Raw genomic sequence first — 20,089 nt, forward strand, 5'->3', positions numbered from 1 at the left:
GCAATCACTAGACCTGATAGGTTTTGACTTGTGCCTGAATAGGTATAAAAGAGAGTGGAAAGGCATAATAAATTTGGACTTTGGGCAACTTATTTGATAGGAGCAGTGAGGGAAAAAGCACTTTATAAAATCAAAGATATGAACATGGAAGGATAGTTTGAATGCCACAGACACCATTAGTAAAATCAGAAAGAACATCATATTTAAGGGAAAAGAGAGATCTACCTTACCAGACAATGCATTGAATTTCAGGATTTGTTCTCTATCTGAGTTTCTGAAAATAAAGGATCCGTGTAAATGTAAGAAATACATTACATTTATATGGTACTATAAGAAAAGCAAGAAAAGCTTTTGTAATTTCATCAGCATAGACATATTAAAGCTTCTATATAAAAAGAGGACTATATTTCTTTGTTTAGTTTTTGTTTTAAACAAAATAGTGAGTATGCAATTTAAAGCTCTTATTCTTCAATTAGTATATATTTGTTCACACACTGATGCTAAGAAGCTGTTAAGTAGTGTTACAAGTTTCTTTACAAAACTATGGAAAGCCCAATTTTATTTGAGAGATTTATAACGCAAGAAGGGGCTCATTGCTCCTTTAGTAATTAATTGAATGGTGACTTTTTTTTTCAAATTTGGGAAATCACATCAGTGATTTCTGAAGATTTCTTCTCACCTTGTAAATTCTGCTCTAATTAACTGCTTCTGAATCAAGAATCAAACTGCATGTTTCCCTTTAAGTTGTATGTTATCATTAACACTAAATAGGAGAAAGGTTCAATGTGGTATATGCATTTTGTCTAAAGAGAAGCAAAAGTAGAATAAATAGCATTTCATAAGAATAAATATGAAATAATAATCAACCTGTCCCTAGTTAGGACTAAGATGAATTATTCTTATTCTGTTGTTGACTACATTGCTACTGCTGCTATTGCTACTGTGATCATTGACCACTATAATTTCTCTTATGAATACATATAATTTAGAGTTTGAAGATTAAAAACTGACAATAAAGTGTTGTTCAATATTCAATTATGAAGGAGCTTTTACTTTGGAAATTCTAAAATATTTTACTAACTTTTCATGGAGGGAAAATGATATCCATCCTGATTAAAAAAAGAAAAAGAAAACAACTCCCTACATGACACAGCAAAAATTCTATGTATCAATGGAAAAATATTTTCTTAATGCAAACAAATAAATAATTTTAGGCTCATGATCTCATGGCAACCATTGAGACATTAGTTTTTGGCAGTAGTCTGAGCCCTATTTGCGTCTCTGAGCTTTTATTTTTCATATCAGTCATACTTTCTTCAATGTTTTAAGTCCCCTAATTATTTATAGTACCTATTAGAAGAAAATTCCTGCATATAGACTTGATCAGGGACTTGGGTGAGGTATAGTTATCTGTGACACATCAGTATCCACATTAACAACCACAGCAAGAAGTCAAGAACTACAAATGATAGAATATAGGAAGCAATTTCTTAGTTTTAGTTGTGAAAAAGAATAAAGTAGCACTTGTTAATACATACCATCTAATGGTTTTCCAATCATTTCTTTTTGTTCAGTTAAAATAATTTACTTGCTGCTTTTAAAGAAAAATAGCCATTTCTTTCCAATATGCTACTGCCTAATCTTCCCTTATAAGAAAAATTTAACTGACTAAAAAACTGTTTGGTAATACATGTGGCTTTTCACAACTTAGTTCTTCATCTCTCCATCAAGAGGAGAATCTGTTTGATGTTTCCATTCTTCTCTGGGTAAGACTGATTATTGTGGTTATTCTAAGTTTGGCAACATTTTAGTTTTGGTTTCATTTAGATGATTGTAAGCATAGTGTATTTTTTTAAGTTTTATTGTCCTTGCTCCATGTCAGTTCATATGAGCCTTTCTGTGTTTGAATATTTATTTTGTATTATGTAATAATATTCCATTACATTTGTATGCCATACTTTATTCAGGTATTCCCTTAGTCAATGACATCCATGTTTATTCCAAAGTTGTACTTGTTTTGCTTTTGTTATCATTAAGTGTGCTACAATTAATATTAGCTATTCAGTTGGAAATTTTATGTAGAAATAGACAAAAATAAATTCTAAAGCAACTTTTTGATACCACAACCTATATTATGATTGACAGCAAAATAAATCAGACTTTATGGCAATTTGACTTTTAATTCCAGCCTCTTAAATATGAGAGAAAAGTTAAAGTTTCCAAGAGTGAAGTCAGTAAGTCAACAATCATTTAAGTCCTTACTATTTGCCAGGAACTGTGATTTCTTCTCATATATAGCATTTGCTGCTGACTCTCTATTCATTTCTTTCATGTATATTTATTAATAACAGGAACAAGGATTTCCCATAAAGATTGACATCTAGAGGCAGAATATTTCTCCTTTAGAGATCATTTCCTAGTTGAGATATGGTAGGTGTTTAATAAAACACTTAATAAGTTATTAAATAAATTAATTTAATTATGTAGACTGCCAGAGAGGTGATATGGCATGTTCATTAGAAAACTAATCTCAGAGTCAATAATGATCTGGGTTCAAGTCACACCTCTGACACAAATTAGCAGAATGATCCTGAACAAATCACTTATCATCACAGGTAATGAATGATATGACTAAAAAAAACTTGTAGAATAGGTACACATCTTCATTGATAGAGAGTTTTCTCATAGTTGTCTACACCAGTGAAATTTTAAGTTCAGCTTAAAATGTATGCATATGCACTTACTTTCATATGTTCATAGAGAGGAACAGACAGAGAAACAGAGAAAAAAGATTTCTTAAGTCAATTATTTGGCTCAGCTTACAAGCATGCATGTACATATGTGTATGTACATATATGTATATGCAGTCTCTGTGAGATATTTTATACATGCACATCAAGGCAAATGAATGATCTTAGAGACAGTTACTGATTGTTTAAAGCAACATAAAAGCAATTAAAGGCTTTCAATTTTTCTTATGGTTTTTATGACAAATAAAAGCTACTTTAAATGACAGCATGATTGAGTGGCTTGCACTGATAGAATATTTCTTTATTTGAAAATTAAACATGAATTAAGTAACCATGTTATCACTCACTCTCTCTATGCCTTTGAAAAACTCCTGATTGTTAGGAATTTCTAGCATTAGTGTCTAGTGAGACAGAGGTTGCCTTCATGTAATCACAAAAAATATGCTAGTTACTCTTCTCAGGGCAATCTAGCATCTCCTGCTCCAGCATACAAAGCTTGACTGTCCAGGACATGGGAATAGAACTATATTACTTCAATCCCATTCAATTCAATAAAGAAATGGTAAGCAATTACTGTGTTTCAGGCACTGTGGTAAATGCTGGGGATACACACACACACACACACACACACACACACACACACACACACACACACAAAGGAAAGCAGTCCTTATCCTCAAAGAGTTCCTGATCTTATGGTAGAAAATATACAAAAGAGAGCTGAAAAGCAGAGGGGAGGTACCTGTGGCATAAGGGAATGATTTTACCTCAGTTTATCCTCACAGCAACTCTGGGAGGTGGGTGCTGTTATCATCCTTATTTTAGAGTTGAGGATCTGAGTCAAACATAGATAAAGTGACTTGCACAGGATCACACAGAAAATAAGTGCTTGAGATTAGATTTGTACTGAGGTCTTCCTGACTCTACATCCAGAGCTCTATTTTACCACCTAGCAGCTCAGAATAAAGAGGACTTTTAAAAATCCCATGAATTCTATCTTTGAATCAAGCCTATGTATTGGTTCCAAGGCAGAAGAACTAGGGATTAAGTGACTTGTCCAGGGTCATATAGCTGGAAGTATCTGATTCTAGATTTGAACCCAGGACTTTCTGACTCTAGCTCTAGCTATTAATTCACTGAGCCATCTAGCTGGTTCCATGATTTTTTGAAGATTATTGATTTTGGTGCCTGAGAAAAAATAATGGCAAGTCTTAGTGACTAGTTTGACAATGAAATTGATTACTTGATAATCAGAATAAGTTTCTCTTAATGTAGTACTTTTAATATACATTTTCCTTTGGGGGAAAAAGATATTGAAAATGTACAATACCTTCCTAATAAATCTTCACACTGATACTTAAATAATGGAATTAATTTCATTTCCCAGCCTCAGACCTTTTCCAATAAATCCTATCTTCTCATAAGTTTAAGTATTTGACCTTCAAATAAATAGTATGAATTAATTTCTTTAAATATTTACTGAATTTACCTCCTTGTTTCCCAAGGTACTCTTCTTAGAAGAATTCTCCAACACCACAATTCCAAAGTCTTAATTATGTGGTTCTCAGTTTTTCTGATAGTCCAACTCACAGCCATCCATTGCTACTGGGAAAAACAAAAACTGCAACACATAGTTTTGATCTTTGCCAGCAAGGTGATGTCTCTGCTTTTTAGTATGCTGCCCTGATTTGCCATAGTTTTTTTCTTTCCAAGGAGAAAGTGTCTTTTAATTTCATGAGTGTAGTTATCATCTGCAGCCATCTTTGAGCCCAAGAATTTAAAATCTGACACTGCTTCCATTTCTTCTCCCTCCATTTGCCTGCAAGTGATGGAAACAGTTGCCATGATATTTGTGTGTGTGTGTGTGTGTGTGTGTGTGTGTGTGTTAAGCTTCAATCTAGGTTTTACACTCACTTTTTTAACTCACATGAATAGATTTCTTAATTATTCTTCACTTTATGCCATCATAGTGGTATTACCTGCTTATCAGAGATTGCTGCTATTTTTCCTGGCAACCTTAATTCTAGCTTTTGATTATCTAGTCTGGCACTTCACATGATGTACTCTTCTTATTGTACTCTTTTCCCAATCTTAAACCAGTTTAATTCTAACTTTGCTTCTTGGCCCACATACAGGTTCCAAAGGAGACAAATAAGATGTTCTGGTACTCCCATCTCTTTCAGGACTTGTCACATTTTATTGTGATCCACACAGTTAAGAACTTTAGTGCACTTGAAGCAGAAGGGAATTTTTTTGGAACTCCCTTGCTTTCTCCATAATCCAGCAAATGTTAACAATTTTATTCTATTTCCTATTTATTGAAAAATAAGCCTGTATTTCTGGTAGATCTTGATTCCCATATTGCTGAAACCTAGCTTGTAGAATCTTAACTATGATCTTTCTGGTGAATAAAATTAGTGCAAATGTTTAGTAATTTGATTATTCTTTGATATTGCCCATTTTAGGATTGGGGCATAAACAGATCTTTTTACGTCTAGTGGCACACTGTTGAATTTTCCAAATTTGTTGGCATATTAAGTGCAGCATTTTAACAAACATATTTTAGAATTTTATATAGCTCATATGGGATTTCATCACCTCCATTAGACTCTCCATTATTACCTGTCAAATTTAGATTCTGCATAGCATTTCATTGAACTACAAAAGCCCATCCACCACAACAAAGCAGTGATCCAGGAGAGGCTCTACCATGTAACACTTTTCAAATACTCGAAGAAAGATATCACCACCTAATAAGTCTTCTACTATCTACTAAATTCCTCCTAAATTCTTAAATTCCTTCTCTTGTTCTTCATATGGCTGTTTCCAACTCTTTCACCATTCTAAATGTTCCCATTGGAATGGCATCTACTTTGTCAAGAACTTTTCTGGGAAATGTTTTACAGGATTAAGCACAATATTTGAGATGTGGACAGGATATAACATCCCTTTTTCTAAATATTAGGTTTTCTCAATATATCCTCCTAACAATATTTTAAAACATCAAACTATTGATTCATATCAACTTTGTCCTCTGCTAAAATTTCCAAATAATCTTCTTATAAATTTTTATCTACCCATGACTCTCCCATCTTATAGTTGTGAAACTAATGTTTAAGCCAAGCTTAAACTGTTAAGAACTTCAGTTAAATTATCAGAAAATTATTGTTTTCAATTAAGAGCACCATATAGAAGTAGCACATCAGTTTTCTATCTCAGATGTTTTTTTTGAATTTGGTCATAACAAAAATCATGTTCAATTGTTTGATTCTTTACCACATTGGAATGGTGCTAGAATTCTCATGCTTTCTCTCTCTTTCTCATTACCTTTCTAAATTATATATATTATCTAAATTATCTAAATTATATATATATATATATATATATATGTGTGTGTGTGTGTGTGTGTGTGTATGTGTATATATATGTATATATATATATATGTATACATAGTTATATATCTATTATTTCCCTCTATATTTAAGAGCTAGTATTGGTATTTTGGGGCACACCTAAAAAGACTCTCAAGAGATGGATGGTTCTTATCATATGCAAAGGCATTTTCCAATGCATTGGTACCATTGATTTCTTTGATTCATTGGCTGAGAAAGGAGTATTTCCTGGGTGGTTTACTAGTATCTTTGGCATCTCAAATTGAATGGTTACTTGAGAGATGTCTAAAAGCATTTCATTTCAGAATAAAAATGACATTAGATCCAGCCTCAATAAATCTGGGTTTTACTCCCAGTTTTGTTCCCTTTGTGATCCCGAGTCATTGACTCTATCTCTCTCACTCCTCATCTCCTTACCTGTAAATAAGAAGACTGCACTGGATGAACTTCTTGATCACTTATTGCTCTCGATTCTTTTTAACTTATGAAGTCTACATGGTGATCTGTCATGCATTTTACATATATAAGAGGCTCAGAGGGGGAAAATAGTAGCAAATTTTTAATAAGGGGGAGGAGAGGATTCAAAGTTTTATTAATAACTTTTATATGTGAAAAAGATAAGTTTTTCAAGTGCATTAGTGATGATAGAATGAGTTCTCATTAGAATTTTAATAATTAAATGATAAATGATTAAAATTAGTTCTTTTCCTTGTATTTTAAATTGTTTTTTTTCTCTCTGTGTTATCTGTAAGACTCTAAGATGTATCCATATAGTTTCCATGGGAAGACCAGATATACATGCATGACATCCAGAAAACATGCAAGGTATTAGAGTTAATTGTTTAAACATGTGGTATAAGACCAAATGAGATTCCATGGTCAAAGTAAGGGCAAATCACTGTGGACCAGTGGTGGTGGATATAGCTTTAGAGAGGCACTTTTTTTATTTGTACAAAATGTACCAGGCAGCTGACTGGTTTAGTGTATAGGGTGTTGGGTTTGGAGTCAGGAAGATTCATCTCTTCCTGAGTTCAAATCTGGCCTCAGACATTCAGTAACTGTAAGACTCCAGGCAAATCATTTAATCCAGTTTGCCTCATTTTCATTATGTAAAAATGAGCTGAAGAAGGGAATAGCAATTGGATACAAGTGAAATGATTAAACAACATCAAAACCATATAAGAGTACACTATATTTTATGTCACTCACATTCACGTGAGTCATCATCAACTCTTCACTTTCTCTAATTCCCTGGAAGGCAATCACTTGTCAACTCATCAATTTTCTTCAATTATTATGTCTAGTATCCACTGCCTTTTCTTCATTCATACCACAACCAATGAAGTTCAGGGTCTCATCGTCTCTGGTCTGGATTATTCCACATTTTCCTAAGTAGTTTCTCTGACCATTCCTGGTCCACTTTTTAATCTACATTCAATATAGAAACTAAATTGATATTCCTAAAGTACCGGACTGACCATGTCGCCTTTCTGCTTGAGAAACTCCTGTGACTAACTTTTGCCTTTAGAATAAAATACATACTTCCGCATTAGGTGTTGAAAAGGCTTAAAATTTTTTTTTTGCCTTCCTTTCCAGGGTAATTCTTCCTGTACAGAATAAACTGACTTACTTGCTGTTTTTCATGCACAACCATTTATCCCCTATTTCTTTGTCTTTACACAGATTTTTCAATCATACCTGGGATGTCATTCCTCTTTTTTGTTTCTTGAAACACTTAGTTGAGATTTTATTTTCTTCAAAATTCCTTTCTGAATCCCCCACCCAGTTAGTATTCCATCATGAAATAATTTTGTATCCATTATATATGTATTAAAAAAACTCATTTTAAAAACTCTTGCATTCCTAGGGAGTTATAAACTCCTGTCACATTTTCAGAGATAAATGATTAGAAATTGATTGATTGAGAAAGTGGGGTGGGGCTTTTCTTGGCCAAGTAGGATAAATAGGATTTTGATAAGAATGTTCTGGAGGGCATTTCAGGTTAGAGAGCAATTAAGAAGGCATAATGTTTTTTGGAACAATGAAGAGCAAGAAATTCTGGAAGATGACATTTGCATTAAAATAATAATTGAATCAAAGAATGGAATCAGAATTCTCTTTTATTAATTTTTTTGAATTCTACTTTATCCACAGTACTATCTACACTTTTTATCCATAGTACTTTACTGCAGGTTGATTCTATCCAAGATTGAATGAGTCAAGCAGAGTTGAAATTCTTTAATTCTAGCAATGAATAGGACTTGTTCTATAATAGCATCCCCCAGATTGAGACAGTTTGGAAATCTGGAAAATGAGATCTATTAATTTGTTTAACAAGAAAAGTTCAGCTACATCTGTTGGTTCTTATACTTACATCTCTATTTTTCCAATAAAAAGTAGCTTGCCTTACTTTCAAGAAAACATTTTAATAACCCTATTTCTTCTATGACATCCATATTCTTCTAGCTGCCTGAGGCTTCAGCTGAACTGATTTGTGTTAAATTGACTGAGATACATAGCCAACAAAAAGATAGTATTGTACTTGAAATTATGAATTCATAAAGTGAATGTCAAGGAACGATCTTAATTTCAGGTACAGAGTCCTTTTGACAGGCAGATTCAAATATCATAAAGGGAAACAAATGACGTAACTATGTCTGTCCTAACCTTGGGCAACATTGTATCCTAAAAGCATTATTACTGTACTAATTGATTTTCTCATACTATATAATAAAAAAGTATTTTTAAGAATATATTCAGGTAACCTGAAAAAAAAAAGTTATTTATTTTCTGCTGAGTATTGTTAGTAATTGATGGAAACAGAAATATAAAAGTTCCTTAGAGAATACTTAATTGTCTTTTTGAGATGCCCTAAGAACAACTGAAATAATCGTTAATAAAAAAAGAAAACTTAATTAACTTGTCCTAAGAATGATACTCATCCAATTAAAATACAACCAATATGTAATTAACTTATGTTAAAAATCTCTAGTATGTGAGGGATGATAATTTCTGGAAAGTGAACAAAAAAGATATGGTCCATACTTCAGAAGCAAAGGAGATTCTTAGATATTGGCAGCTTGGTTATTATAAAGATTTCACTTGAAAAAAATTTTCATGCCTTGGTCACTTATCACAGCCATTTCTTTCATGAGAAGATGGCTCAGACTAATAGAATTGCGCAAGAAAAGTTGCAGGTCTTTTACAAATCCCAAATTTCACTATTATAAGTAGCCAAAAAACTGATTTTTTTCCAAAGTAATTAAAAAGTTGCAAAGTATGTTCTAGTGTTAATTTGTTAGTTTTTATTTTATTTTATTTCTGAGCTGGTTCTCATTATTTCTTTTAGAATGTATTAAATTTTGTTTTATTGCCTCCCCCAAATACATATAAAATTAGTTACCAAAATTTTTCAAAGAATACTTAGTCTCAAATTCTCTCCTTTCTCCCTTCCTTCCAATCTCCCAGCCCCTTTGAAATGGTGAGCAATCTCATATATATTTTAAATGTACAATCATGTTAAAATTTTTTTCCATATTAATCTTTTTGTGGAAGGAAACTCAAACAGAAAAAAATTAAGGAAGTGAAAAAAGTTTGCTTTGGTCTGGATTCAGATGCATTTTTCCCCCCTCAGGAGGTAGATGACATTTTTTTATCTCATGAGTCCTTTGGGATAGTTTTGCATCATTGTATTGCGTAGAATAACTGATATTCATAGTTGTTCAATATAAATATTCCTTTCACTGTATAATGTTCTGTTCCTGCTTATTTTACTCTGCTTCTGTTCAGATAAGTCTTTCCAAGTTTTTCTGAGCTTCTCCTGCTTTTCATCTTTTACAGCAACAATAATATTCCATTACAATCCTATGCTATAACTTACTCAGCTATTACTCAATTGATGACTGTCCCCTCTGTTTTCAAATCTTTGCCTTTCCTAAAAAGAGGGGAATTTTTATCATATTTTCCTATGATATTATTACTGTCTCATTCTTCTTTTAATTTGATGCAATTCAGGTAGCAGTGACATAAGGAAAGTAATTATCCAACCTTTATCATCTTATTTTATCTGTGCAAGTGAATAAAATGACTGCTTTTTATAATTGGAAAAAAAGAATGTAAGCTTCATATATTCACTGAAAGTATCCATGGACTACTTGGGACAAAGATGTAAGAGTCAAAATTGTTTTTGATCAAATTAAGAGTCATAAAAAGTTGCTGTGGTAGATGTTTATAAAAATTAACTCTTAAGTCATGAGACTGTTAGTAGCTTTAGTAGCTTTATTGCAGCAAAGTAGAGAAAGTAGAGAGGGAAATGTAGGATGAAGGTAGAAAATATTGCCTCGGCTAAGTAACATCCAGATCTGAGTGCCTCACCAAAGAAAGCATCTCTCCAAAGACAGGAGAAGAGCCAAAAATGCCAGTGTCTCTGGCTAGGTTCCTCTCCCAAGCAAGTCACCAAAGCAGAACTCCTCAAGCCACCTACACAGAATCTCCAACACAAAATGAAATCCAATGCAGAAATACCAATGCAGTAGAATCCCTCCAATGCAGAAGCTCCTCTAACACAAAAGTTGAAGTAGAAGTTCCTGTTCAGCTATCTGGTCTCACCTTTTTGTAACCCTTTTACTACATCATTTCCTATCTCTGGTGTCTAATTCCTTTCACTGTGAGATGGTCTATTACATCTCAGGAACCAATCATAGTTTCTTAATTTGCCTGGCACTGCAGGGGGGAAGGCAGAGGGCAGCAGTGCTTGTGAGATCCAGTTTTGGTGTTTAAGGGTGTGAACTTCCTTTTCTAGTAAAAGTTTCTTGAAGGGTTTGACTAAGTGTGAAAGGAGGTGCACTCCAAGTTCTTGATTGACTAAGTTAAAATAAGTAAAGGAGGATAATTCCATTTACACATTGATGAGATATACTTTTCCTGTTCCCACTTGGTTTTGCTTTTCATTGCTAGATCTCTATGGTCTGAAAGCTGTAATTGCTTTTTAATACACATCTTGGAGATTATGGACACTTAACAATATGCATTAAGAATATAGTTTTAATTGTTAAGCATCAGGATAATAAATGTAATAATAATAACTCATATTTATACAATGTCTTAAGTTTTACAAATTTATTATGTATATATGATCTCATTTTATCACATATAAATTTTATATATATTATCTCATTTTTTTCCTCACAAAAACTATGATATAAGTGCTATTATTATCCTCATTTTATAAATGAGAAGATTGATTCTGAAAGAGGTTAAGTGACTTGACCCTCATTACACAGATTTCTGGCCTTCTTGACTTCAAGGCCAGTAATTTTAACCATTGCATCTACTAGCTGGTTCCACTTCTGTTTGTTCATTGAGTTCTCATGAATATTTTAAGGCTTGCATTTGTAGTACAGAAATTTGGCCCCCCCCCAGCTTATGAAAGAAGGAAACATTTTGATGTATAATAATTATTAAATGAGATTTACTCCATTAGATGCTATAAAAGATTGATAATGATAAATATATATTTATATATTATATATAATTTCATTATATTTTTTTATTTATATATATATGTATATATATATATATATAAGTAAGACTTATATAAATAAGTCCTCATATCTGTCCACTAAAATTACTTTGTGTTTATTCTGGATAGATTTTTGTATTCTTCTCTAGGTACATGTTATTCCATCCCCATTAGAATAAAATACCCTTGAAGGTAGAAACTTTGATTTTGTTTTTAACTCCCACCCCTCAACTCCTTAGCATAGCAATATGGGAAAAGAGTAGAATCTCAAGAAATGCTTAGTGTTCTAATTTGAATTGAATTTCATACTGGATCAATCATAGACTGCATTTATTTGCTGAAGAGTAGCCTATAAATGTTCTGTGGAATTTATTACCAGAAAGTTGATTATAAGGTAATAAGATGATTTTGACTATAGAAATTCATGAATATCATCTACAAAAGTGTGTATAGAAGGTGAAACATGAAAGAGGCCCTTTTCTTATAGTATTTCAAAATTCTGGAAATTTCAAGGAAGTAAAATTGAAAATAATAACTAACTCTGAGGTCTTGAGCTAGATGCCATCATGTCATTATATTTTTGTTGTATTAAGTAATTTCAAAAATAAGCAACAAGAATAAATTGAAAACACCAGAAGGATGATCATGAAAATTTGGCTTAATAATCAGTGAATTTTGATCTAGTTCTATGTCTGATTGTATTCATTGAATAACCCAAGGTAATAATGATGACCTAATAAAAAACTAGTTCATGACATTTACATTCTGTTTGATCTTGTTTCTTGAATGCAACATTTACAGCACAGCAATATATTGTGTAAAATAAATATCTGGGGGACCTCTAAGTCAGTCCATCTGAGAAAGACTCAACACAGGAATCAGAGTAGTATGTATCTGACAGCCTGATGTGGTCATCCTGGCATCAGTTCTGGTATAGCATTGCCAGGGCAGATGGCATGATGTTTAAAAGATGTTGGCTAAGGAAAGGATCAGGGGGAGGTGCTTAGCTTTGAAAAGCCAGCTCAGGAAGTGGAATTGGTCTCTTGACTTCCCAATAGATCTCTAGTCTGACTCTCTCTGGACTTGCTCTTTCTTATCTCTTGATCTGTGACAAGTGGAGGTGTCTGTAGAGAAATATGCTGGCTGCAGAGGGGAACCAGATTATCACCGTAAATTAGAAAGACTGACACCTTATTTCTCTCTTTCCTTCTTTTTACTAATAAATGCTTATAAATCTAGTAATACGCCTCTAAGATTAATTTTTATTTTTAACTACACTGGTGATTTTTAAGGGAGGTTTCTAAGAAATCATAGTATAACACATTCAATTCATTTATTTTGGAAGAATGCAAAGAAATAAATTTATAAGGTGTTTGAGAATTCATTATACAAAAACACACACGAACTTGTGAGTGTGTGTATGTGTACTATAGCCACTGCTTTCATCTCAAAATGACACACTCCCAATACAGTACTTCAATAGTGACTCAACAAATCTTTGATCTAATAGAGGGAGATTTATCGTCCCAGTCATGCAGAACAGAATTCATTTGTACTTTTACCCAACATGTGAGAGGCTTCCTCCAGATTCCTTAGATATTTTATCATGGCCATGTAATATTCAAGATGTCCATGAGCTATCTCATTGCCTATGATCAAATGACCCTTTCTGTTCACATATTCCTTTGATAATGTTGTTTGCATTGGTTTTCATATACAAGATATCAACTGTGCTGCAGCCTAGTTGTACCTCTCTCAAATGTGTTCATTACTATGTATAGAATTTATGTTTACTCATCTTTATATATGTTAGAACCTTCAAGTAGAAATAAGCTCCTTGTTCAATATAGATTATTTTCATCATTTGTACTGCAGGTGCCTAGATTAGGACCATGCACCTACTAGTAAGTGATTAATAATTTTTAAAAATTGAATTGAGTCTTTATCATCACACAAATATCATTCATAATTTTTTCAACCCTTTGAATTTTCATTCCAGCCATTACCCTGTGCCTGCAGTGTCCTCACAATATCCTTCTTCCCTCTTTCAGTCTGTGTATTGAAATCATATTCAGCCTTCAAAGTCTAGTTCAAATGTCATCTCTCATATACATGATCATAATTTGTACTCCAGTTATTGGTGGAGTTTTACAAACTCCTTTACTAGTGTATAGACTTTATGGGGGCAGTAATGTATGTCTGTGTCTGTGTATTTCTCATGCACACCATGGCATAGAGGATAGATTTATACCCTTACAATCAGATTGGTTCTTTGACCCTGGACAAGTCACTGGTCCTCTTAGCCCACAAACAGCTCCCTAAAACTCTTAAGTTATGACAGTATATTCACTCTAGTAGTGGACATTTCTCACTCTGAACTCCCTGCACCAATGAAATAATAAATCTAGTAAATCTTTCCTCTCTCATACCTTTTCCCTCTCTCCTTTCCTATTCTTCCTAATGTTGCAAAGTGGTCATCCTCAAATGGGGATGTTATATAACTCAATGGGAGGCAGAATAGACATCTCTAGGCTCTCATCTTCCTACCTTTCTCCAAGAGAAATTTTAATTCATACCAGAAGGGAAATCAGGAGGTTAGGAAAGGAGTTTAAGCCACTTTGTTTTCTCAGAGGGAGTACCAGGCTAGAAACATATCTATTGCACTGGATAATGTTAAGCTAGAGGATTTGATTTTCAAGTTCAAGCTTACTTCTTGTTGTTTCATTAAAGAGGAAGGCTGGACCCCATGCTTTATATCTAAGGTTTGACTCCTTTCCCATCAGTTCTGCAATGAACACATGTAATACTTAGACAAGAATTTTATTTATAAAAATCAGTGGCAAACTAGAAGTCAGAGAACTGATACAAGGAAAATGAGAAGGATGATAAAGAGTGAAGGAGTTCTCCTACTGGAAATGAAGTAAATCAGCTAAACCAAGGAGATAATCCTAGATTTCATGAAAAGAGAAGTTCCTCCAGGGGTCGAGTGTAGCAAACTGGAGATGAGGACATAGGAAGATTGTCAATATTTTTAAGTAGGCTTTCTTTCAGAGCTTTTCCCTTTAGAAACCTAAAGTGAAGTTGGAATTTCCCATTTGCCTTCTTTTTTTTTTCAATTACTATTTCATTTTTATTTTTTACCCTACTAACTCACTTTTATATATATATATATATATTTTTATTTGATCATTTCCAAGCATTATTCGTTAAAGACATAGATCATTTTCTTTTCCTCCCCCCCCACCCCCCATAGCCGACGCGTAAGTCCACTGGGCATTAGATGTTTTCTTGATTTGAACCCATTGCTTTGTTGATAATATTTGCATTAGAGTGTTCATTTAGAGTCTCTCCTCTGTCATGTCCCCTCAACCACTGTATTCAGGCAGTTGCTTTTCCTCGGTGTTTCCACTCCCATAGTTTATCCTTTGCTTATGAATAGTGTTTTTTTCTCCTGGATCCCTGCAAATTGTTCAGGGACATTACACCGCCACTAATGGAGAAGGAGTGTATTAGTCTCTGTGTACAATGTTCTCCTGGTTCTGCTCCTCTCGCTCTGCATCACTTCCTGGAGATTGTTCCAGTCTCCATGGAACTCCTCCACTTTATTATTCCTTTTAGCACAATAGTATTCCATCACCAACATATTCCACAATTTGCTCAGCCATTCCCCAATTGATGGGCATCCCCTCGTTTTCCAGTTTTTGGCCACCACAAAGAGCGCAGCTATCAATATTTTTGTACAAGTCTTTTTGTCCATTATCTCTTTGGGGTACAGACCCAGCAGTGCTATGGCTGGATCAAAGGGTAGATATTCTTTTGTCGCCCTTTGGGCATAGTTCCAAATTGCCCTCCAGAATGGTTGGATCAGTTCACAACTCCACCAGCAATGAATTAATGTCCCTACTTTGCTACATCCCCTCCAGCATTCATTACTTTCCTTTGCTGTTATGTTCCCATTTACCTTCTTAAAGCTGGAAGATAAAAGTATCCAAAGAGAATGGAGATTGTGTAGATAACTGCAGCCAACTTGAAGAAAATTTGAAGACTGAAGATAGTCTCTTTTCCACTCTCACCAACTCTGGACCCCAAGGGAAAGTGAAGTATATTCATCTCCCTGAATAAGAATAGAGTCTCATACCAGTGGGTTTCAGGACTTAAGTTATACCACCACAGGGCTATACACATAGGGACCACTTTATAATTATTTAATTAATTGAATTTCATTGCTTTCCTTTTTCTTCCCTTGGTTTCTTATACATTCGACTTGATCTCACTTGACTCATCCCTCATTTTTTCTTTCATTGTTTCTATCTCCTTCATCCTGATTATGATTTTCAATGTTTAGAACTTTGTATTCCATTCTGCACAGACTGCAATCACTCCTGATCTCATGCCTTCAATTAAAACCTCTGAACCATAACTTCTATACAGATAACTTATAATAAGCTATAACATCTGTAACTCCCATACATTTATGTCTAATCAGATTTTTTTTTCATTTAGACTCCAGTTGTTTTAAGAGGACATTTCCAATGGGATATCATATACTACTATGAACTCAACACATCTGATCAAACTAATTGCCAACTTTGCTTTCCAGCTCCCTTGCCTTTCTCAATGATACCACCATCCTCTCATTTACAGAAAGATGTATCTTCTCTTCCTCCCGCTTCATTCCACTTCCCATCATTGCTACAGGTTTGCTTGTAGACACCCAATCAATTTAAAGCTATTGTGGTTGAGAACCCCTGAACTCAAGGAATCTATCAGTTGCATCAGAGATGTAACTTTCTTGAAGAGTTCTAAAAGGATGTTTTTCAGATTTTTTTGTTAAAAATCGTGTTTATGTTTGGTTTATTTTTCTCCACTTTAGGTCAATCACCAAGTCCTATTGGTTTTTATTTTTCCTTCAAAATGATTCTGATATCTGTCTTTCTCTCTCCATTGCTATTGCCCTATTCAGTGTCCTCTCAGCCTCATATGTGGATTACTACAATAATCTCTCAACATCTTTTTTTTTTTAATTCAAAACTAACTTCCCTTCAATCCATCCTGAATTGTCATTAAATGTACCTTAAGTCACATAACTTTTTTGCTCAGATATTTTCAATGGAACCTTATTTCCTACCACATCAAATATGCATAGCTTTTCAAGCTCTCTATCATGTGGTCCTGCCTAACTATCCAATTTTGTTTGCTATTGATTTTGAATATTCTAATCACGGCAATCTCTTCTCTTTCCCAGGTTTATATTCCCCTTTTTGTCTTGCTCAATTTTTCTCTGCCTTTCTTCCTACTCTGGCACCTCTCCTAATCTTATTAAATGCTCAAGGTCTGGCTCAAACTCTATTATGACATCATTCCTGATTATTCTACATTCTAGGAACTCTTAAAATTTTACCCTACAACCTAGCAGTTAATAATATTCTCTTTTGTATTACTCTATACTCGTTTTACATGTCATATCTAGCTACTTAGATAAATTGCAAGGTTTTTTTAGGACTGGAACTACATCTTTTTTGAGTCTTCACAGAAATTTGCTTCCATTGGCAGAGGACAATAGACAGAGGAGTCATAAATGATGCAGTTAAAATGGAGAGAAGGATAGAACTCCACTTGGTACTCATGGACCTTTCATTCCTCTCCAATCTTAGTATTCTATCTATTATAATACAGAACCATTAACTCATTTACTTAGCTGCATAGAATCAAACCTGAAGTTCACTAAATATTTTCAAGTAGATATTTTCTTGTCATGTTTTTTTCAATAAATTTGTATAGGAAAACTATTGCACTAAAAGTGAGGTATGGTTATCAGAAAATAAATTAGCTAATCAGGGCACAGATTTATGCTAAGGAGTGTGTGTGTTTTGCATTGAAAATATTATATTCTAAAATTTTTCAATATTTCAACTTATGGAACCAGGCAAATGAATGAAAAGATTTTTTCTTTTTTCTTTTTTTGTTTTTTAACTGTTTCTTATTTATTTCAAGTGGAAAAATTTCAGCCTATCCTCTTCAAAGAATTATAAATTTTGTTTCTGAGCTGGACTTATTACTCAGAGAAGTGATGTTGTTTTTTTCCCTAAAGTTTGTCCTTATTTCTATAACTTTCAGGAGGTTCAAGGTGAAGTAGTTCTTGAATTAGGAAAACAGCATTATCTCCCTTATTGATTTTTATTTTATTTACCTCCTATACAGAACACTGGAAAGGCCCAGAAAATAAATACCAGAACTCAATCTAATCAATAGAAAGTTGCTATAGCTATGTGAATGATATGACTTCTGTGGCCTTGTTCAGGATCAATTAACATGAATCAAAGCATCATTGTCCTAACAGAACTCCATTGGGAACAGCTCTGGTAAAGAAACTGATGGAGTTTAATAATAATAATATAACTAGCATTTATTACCACTTACTATGTGATAAGCACAATGTTAAGTGGTTTATAATTATTATCTCATTTGATCATTTGATTGTGGTGCTTTCCTTTTTTAAAGGGCATAAGAAGAACTTCAGTGTGATGACAAAAGGAAACAATTCAATTATGAGCAAAGGAAATTTACAAATTTTCTCCTCCATTATTCATTAATCAAGATTTTTATTGATGATATGCTATAAAAATGCCACTATATTACTGCATGCCATAGTGCTGATGGTTCAATTAATTATGTATTAATGTGTTATGACCATGCTAGGTACTAGGAAACAAACACAAAGAAAGATATTCTATATTCTCAAAGAGCACTCCATTACCCACACACAGAGACTTGTGCACAACAGAAAAAGAATATTTTTAAAGAAGTTTATAATATGGTTAAGAAAGTGAAAGAAACTTGACAAATGTAGTATGGAATAATGTAAAAAGTATTGAGGTTGAATCCTAATCTTCTTCCACTTTCTGTCTGTCTAATGTTGGTGTGGGAAGGGAATTCCCCTCCCCATTATGTCTCTTTGTTTGACCTCATCAACCCGGGACCTGAAGATCCTTTACCATTGAGATGTGTAAGTATAGACAAACCCTCAGAGAAAGGAACTCAAAACCAATGAGAAGGGAAACTGATTCCACAAGCATTGCCCCCTGGGAGGTGCCAGGCAAATTAAGGAACTATGATTGGTTCCTGAGATGTGACATGGGAGATCTAGTGGGTGGGGAAAATTAAGTATAAGGTGAGACCAAGGCACCCCTCTCTCTCTCTCTCTCTCTCTCTCTCTCTCTCTCTCTCTCTCTCTCTCTCTCTCTCTCTCTCTCTCTCATTTAGAACCAAAAGGAGCCCCTGTTGGTGGTGAGCTTCAATTCATTAAACAGCAAATAAGGTATTAAGCTAATCAATTCTTCACCTCTTTCCTATATATCCCTCTCTTTACTATCACTACTTTGATGTAATAAAGCTACTAGCAGCCTCATAATTTAATTTTAACTATTACATTGGGCAAATCACTTCAGACATATGAACCTCATTTTCTCATTTGTAAAATAAAAGGGTTAGTAAATATGTTCTCTAACAGGTCTTCATGACCTTAGGAAATAGGTCTTGAATTCTTAGCAGTTATAATAATAATTATAGTTAATATTTTCAGTAATAGGATCACAAGTTTTCAAGCTATAAAGGATTTTTAAGTATCACCTAATCTAACATCTAAGTCTCAAGTTAATTATTTTCTCTGGGACTCACATTCCTCATCTATATAAGAAGGAAGTTAGGCATGTTGACCTCAGTGGTCTCTTTCAGAGAGGTATCTATGATCCTACATAATAAATTAGTTTTCATCTTTTCCTCAATACCTTTGTTTGTAAAGATGTATTTTCCTTTTATCCCTCTTTCCCTCCACTTTTTATCTCTTTTATCTCTTACCTCCTTTTTATCTCCTTTTTCTTTCCCTTCTTTCTCTCATAAAAAGCTTAATATGGACACCCAATCACAGAAACTGAGAATTTCCAAATTCAAGTGACTCACCAGTTTCTGCTAAGATATATCTTTCTTGAAGAATCTGATAAGGGTATTTTAAGTTGTTTGTTAATCAAGTGTAATGATGTTTATTTATAGAATTTAATATTTATCTTAGTAGTAGTAGTAGTAGTAGTAGTAGTAGTAGTAGTAGTCAGAGGAGGAGGAAGAGGAGGAGTAGGAGTAGTAGTAGGAGTAGTGGAAACCAAAATAAGTCATGATAAACAAAGTTTTATTTTATTTTGACAAGGATTGATTTGCTTCCCAGATATTTCCTCATCTGCACAAATAGAAATAACCTCATACACTCATATAGCCCCTTACATATGGTATACCCCACGGTGATATTTGTTGAATTAAATTAATTTCAATTGCATAATATCTAAACTTACTCTATCACAAATTATTAAAAGCATCAGTCTAGTTTTATTTCACTTTACTTCCCTTCATTTGATTTGCTAGTCTCCCCCTGTAAC

General features: G+C 33.6%; 1 protein-coding gene across 1 annotated transcript in view; it reads left to right on the forward strand.

Annotated features, from left to right (window-relative positions):
* NKAIN3 (sodium/potassium transporting ATPase interacting 3) overlaps nt 1–20,089 on the forward strand; it is an 868,360-nt gene that overhangs the window by 259,130 nt on the left and 589,141 nt on the right. The gene's annotated exons all lie outside the window — the stretch shown is intronic.

Source organism: Monodelphis domestica, chromosome 3, assembly GCF_027887165.1.
Source record: "Monodelphis domestica isolate mMonDom1 chromosome 3, mMonDom1.pri, whole genome shotgun sequence".
Taxonomy (NCBI): domain Eukaryota; kingdom Metazoa; phylum Chordata; class Mammalia; order Didelphimorphia; family Didelphidae; genus Monodelphis; species Monodelphis domestica.